This window comes from Gossypium arboreum, chromosome 2 (assembly GCF_025698485.1).
Source record: "Gossypium arboreum isolate Shixiya-1 chromosome 2, ASM2569848v2, whole genome shotgun sequence".
In the NCBI taxonomy this organism is placed as follows: Eukaryota; Viridiplantae; Streptophyta; class Magnoliopsida; order Malvales; family Malvaceae; genus Gossypium; species Gossypium arboreum.
In genome coordinates, this window is record NC_069071.1 from 9,261,887 (window position 1) to 9,267,886 (window position 6,000).

The following is a 6,000-nucleotide window of genomic DNA, read 5'->3' on the forward strand; positions in this document are numbered from 1 at the left end:
CAAGACGATAATGCCTTAATATGGAGACGTGAAAACATCGTGAATCTGTCTAACTCGAGGCAATTCCAATCGATAAGCCACTTGGGCCTACTCGCTTCAAAACTGATAAGGCCCAATGAACTGCGGACTAACTTGCCCTTCTTACCGAACCTTAATATCTTCTTCCAAGGAGAAACCTTTAAGAAGACCATATCACCTACTGAGTACTCAATCTCCTTACGCTTCAAATCTGCATACGACTTTTGCCTATCAGATGCTTCTTTTAACCGGTCCCTAATTATTCTGACCTTATCCTCAGTATCAGCTACCAACTCTGGTCCAAGAACTTGTCGCTCTCCTAGTTCGGTCCAACAACTAGGTGTACGACACCTTCGTCCATACAGTGCTTCATACGGTGCCATTCGAATACTCGCTTGGTAACTGTTATTGTACGCAAATTCTGCCAACGGCAAGTAATCCTCCCAACTACCTCGAAAGTCAATCACGCATCCCCTCAACATGTCCTCCGGAATCTGAATAACCCTCTCTGACTGACCATCAGTTTGGGGATGGAAAGCCGTACTAAAGTTCAATCGTGTCCCCAACGTCTAATGCAACTTTTGCCAAAATCGAGATGTAAATCTGGGATCCCGATCAGAAATAATTGAAACTGGGACTCCATGAAGTCACACAATCTCTGCCACATACAACTTGGCTAACTTTTGAAGTGAAAAGTCAGTATGAACGGGTATGGAATGGGCCGATTTGGTCAACCTATCCACAATCACCGACACCGAGTCTTTATTTGATGGTGTCAAATGCAACCCACTCACAAAGTCTATGGTTACCCTCTCCCACTTCCAAAGTGGTATCTTCACTGGCTGCAATAGTCCAGAGGGTAATTGATGCTCAGCTTTCACTTGCTGACATGTCAGACATTTCCCTACAAACTCCGTTACTTCTTGTTTAAGTCCAGGCCACCAGTTCAATTCTCGTAAGTCATGATACAACTTGTTCCCTCCAGGATGCATGGCACAAAGTCCCCCATGAGCTTCCTTCAATATTGTCTGCCTCAAGTCAGAGTCCCTCGGAACACAAATTCTTTCTCGGAAACACAGAACTTCATCACCATTTAAACCGAACTCAGAAGTTTCCCCTTCCTTAACTTGTTGAAAACGAGCAACCAAAGACTCATCTTCTAACTGCTTTTCCTTAATCTGGTCCACCCAGGTTAGCCTTACTTGCAATTCAGCCAACAAACTGCCATCATCATACAGACTCAAACGAGCAAACATTGGTCTCAGATCAGATACGGTTCTACGACTTAAAGCATCAGCTACCACATTAGCCTTGCCTGGGTGATACTCGATCGAATAGTCATAATCCTTAAGCAACTCAATCCATCTCATTCGCCTAAGGTTCAGCTCCTTCTAAGTCAACAAATACTTAAGACTCTTGTGGTCTGTGTATATAATACACCTCTTCCCGTACAAGTAATGTCTCCAAATCTTAACTGCGAATATCACTGCTACCAACTCCAAATCATGAGTCGGATAGTTCCCCTCATGAGGCTTAAGCTATCGTGATGCATATACAACCACCTTACCCTCTTGCATTAACATGCAGCCCAAACCCACGTGTGATGCGTCACTGTACACAGTAAAATCCTTCCTAGACTCTGGCTGAATTAACACAGGTGCTTCAATGAACTTTCTTCAACTTCTCAAAGCCTCCTACTGGTCTCGATCCATACAAACGGTACCCTTTCCTTATGAGTTTTGTCAGAGGTGCTGCTATCACAGAAAAACCTTCCACAAACCTTCTGTAGTATCCTGCCAACCCTAGGAAGCTTCGAATTTCTGACACCGTCCTAGGTGGCTTCCACTCCAAAATTGCTTCAATCTTTTAAGGGTCCACCTTAATCCCTTCGGCAGAGAACACATGTCCTAAGAAGGTTACCTCTCTCAACCAAAATTCACACTTGTTGAACTTCGCAAAGAGTTCCTTCTCCCTTAACACTCGTAGCACTATACGGAGATGCTCATCATGTTTCGCTTCAGTTTCAGAATATACCAGGATATCATCAATGAAGACGACTATGAATCGATCCAAGAATGGTTGGAACACCCGATTCATCGATCCATAAATCTGCAGGAGCGTTAAATCACCCAAATTGCATAACCAAAACTCTTAATGACCATACCGAGTCCGAATGCCGTCTTATGGATATCCGCCTCCTTGACCCTTAACTGATGATATCCAGATCGGAGGTCGATCTTAGAAAGTACAGAAGCCTCTCTAAGCTGGTCAAACAGATCGTCAATCCTTGGCAGTGGATACTTATTCTTAATTGTCAGTTTGTTCAACTGGCGATAATCAATGCACATCCGCATTGTACCATCCTTCTTCTTCACGAATAGCACCGGTGCTCCCCATGGAGACACGCTTGGCCTAATGAAGCCCCTATCCAACAACTCTTGAATTTGAGCCTTTAACTCCACTAACTCCTTCGGTGCCATCCTATACGGTGCGATGGACATGGGCACCATTCCAGGCAACAAATCTATTCCAAACTTAACTTCTCGGTTCAGAGGCAATCTTGGAAGCTCCTTCGGAAAAACATCTTGGAACTCCTTTACGGTCCTAACCTTATCCACTGTTAGTCCCTCCTCTTCTGACTGACTTACAAATGCTAAATAGGCCTCACAACCTTTTCGAATCCACTTTTCGGCTCTTAAAGCTGACACCACATTGGACAAATAATCCCTTCGCTCACCTATCACTATAACCTCCTTGTCCTTTGTGGTCTTTAACACCATTCGTTTAACAGCACAATCCAGGGTCACCTTATGCTTAACAAGCCAGTCCATTCCCAAAATGAGATCAAACTCTCCGAACGGTAACTCCATCAGATCTCCAGGGAAAATCCTACCTTGAGTTTCTAAGGGTACATCCCTATACAGTTTGTCTACCCTAACCGAGTGACCCAAAGGACTTAGTACAGATACCTCACTCACAATCTCCTCAAAGCAGTCTAAGTTGTCCATAATTTGTTCTGTGGCCTCCAACCAACATTCTGCCACATTCGGGGCTATACCAGACACGCCCCTAAAGATCTCCGCTTCGTTAGCCCGAAGTCGTTCAGAAATAGATCCCCGAACTCTATTGCCCGTCTTGCCCCGGCAACCCTTTTCAGAACACGAAGCATTGCCTGTGACAGGGCATCATCCCCGGCACCGCGATCATGAGACTCTACCTCTGTTGCCGGTGGTACCGGTGCATCCACTGCCGGCATATGTCCCGAAGACGAAGATCTCGCTCGAGCACTTCCTCGGCCCTATCCACGGCCTCTTCCACGAACGACTCTTGTACTCATATCGTATTATCTTGATTACGAATTTTTATGCATTGATTCAATATTCCAGTGTTTATTATAGATGTTTTATGAATCAGATAGTAATTCAGAGTTTGTTTTCGCAGAATCGAAGTCTAGCTACAGTTTCAGTCTCTTATCAAAATTTTCTATGGTTTCAGTATCATCCTATCTAGAGTATCCTAGCAGGATTTTAGTACAGACAGATAATTCAGAAAAATATTTAGAGAAGTTCAGAGTAATACTTACAGACTTGAGCCGGAGATTTGGAATGCCACCTTCTAAATATCTAAATTTTGAAAATCGAGTTTTTCGCATTCTTTATAAAATTTTCGTTTTCGAAAATCTTTGTTTTTGTAAACCCATTCCACAGCCGAGTTGTTGCAACCTAGGCTCTGATACCACTAAATGTAACACCCCAAACCCGGCCCAGACGTTATGACCGGATCCGACATGCCACATCGAAGCGTTCAAAACATTTTATATTGTTGATCCAGAAAAACTTACTTAGTGTTTTAAAAGATAATTTCATTATAGGTTAAAGTGAATGGAAGCTGTGCACCAGGTAGGAAACCGGAAAAGAGGTGGTGAGTCCATCGAACTGCTTAAGTACCAAGCTCCCTTCGGATCCAATCCTAGACATGCATACCGCCATTGCCACACCTTAACGTCATGGATATTTCTAGGAAACCGATTTGATTAAGTCATTTTTAGGAAAAGTGATTAATTTTGGAAAATACTTTCATTGCGGAAGCTTTGCTTGTTGTCGTGTTATTTTGAAATCAATTGTTGTTTTTGAAAATGCGCCCTAAAGCTATCCAATTTCAACAGTTAAAATAAGTAATACCTATCTTAGTAATACATATTAAAACCATCAAAAATAATTAAGCGGCCTTATTACATTTAAAACCCCAAAACTTCAAACGTAAATAAAAGGATGTCCAGTTCACCAGAAGAAAATCAAACTTTCAGAATGGGTGGCCACTCCGAATTCCCTCACAGCTCCAAGCCCACTATGGTTGGGGATTACCTGCGTGGATGAAAATAAAAGGGGTAAGTTTGGGGAAACTCGGTGTGTAAATTAACCTAACCATAGCCTATATCAGCTCAAACCACAGAAATAGAACAAGTTGGCCTTAGCCCAGAACAGAATTCAGAATAAAGCCCATAGGCCCATAACAGAACAGAACAGATATTACATGTTTATGCAGAAACCCAACCCAGATTCATCCATAACACCTCCGTACCAGCCTTACACCATGTGGGGAGACTACTCGACCCACCCAATCGCTACACACCACAGAAATCGCAGCGAGGCTGCCAGATATTGTGATGAAGTCACCAGATACAGATATTGTGGCAGAGCCACCAGATCAGATAATCGTGGCATAGCCACCAGAACAGATATATGTGGCAGAGCCACCAGATCAGATAATTGTAGCATAGCCACCAGGACGCTTCCTCCATAATATAACCCATGTCCCCATGCAACAGATATATAATCATGGCATACATCATACAGAATCAGATCGTCATGCTTTTCAGTCAAAATTAACCCTAGGGTATAACGGTAATTTTGCACCTAGGGGTATAATAGTAATTTTCCATACATAGAGGTATTATAGTAATTTAGCTGCTTTTAGGGTTTTCATGCATATCCTAACTATTTACGTACTATCAGAATACTTACCACAAGATACTTACGAATTGGGCGTTGGCCCATGAACCCGATCTTTGGCCCATTAAGCCCAAAATATCAAAATGTACGAAATCGCGCGTCTTCGCAGTTTTATTACTTTAGATAACCAAATATACAAACCCAACTATCTTACGAGCATTCACACTCACAAATTCCCAAAATACCGACTTTTCGGTATTTGCTTTTCGCTTTTGCCAATCTAGTCTATGAGAGGGTGTCGATTACACACACATTTGCGATGATATCTTGTGAGATCCACACACGAACCGCCTACAATTGGATTACTAACACGTTAATCTAACTATTCAAATACAAACTACGTATTAACCCCTTACAATATTCGGCCAACCACACCTAGAGATCATAGTAAGCTTATAAGAAAATAATAAGCAACTCATTAACAAATTTTTGTCAATGTTTACCACATAATCATAATTTCACTACAAGCTGTCTTCCTGAGCAACAGTCACTAAATTATTTATAACTGGAGCTACGAAACTCCAAATCAAGTGCCGTTAATTTTCCCTGAAAATAGACTCATATATATTTTATCCATAAAATTTTCAGAATTTTTGGTTTGGCCAATCAATACCAGATTTTTCTTAAAGTTTCCCATGTTTCACTGTTTAACTAATCTGACCACTCTTCATTACGAATCAAATTTCTCATTGTACAGAATTCAAAATATGTTCTCGTTTATTTCATTTGAAACTAGACCTATTAAGCTTTAATTACATAATTTATTCACATTCTAACTCATCTCTCACAATTTATGGTGATTTTCCAAAGTCACGTTACTGCTGCTGTCCCAAGCAGATTTATTACCAAATCACTCTTTCACACATAACTTGCATGCATGTTATTAAACATGTATATCACCAATCAATCATCACATATCTATGATTTTACTTAAGTATAATCTCCATTTCATCATTTTAAAGCACAACAT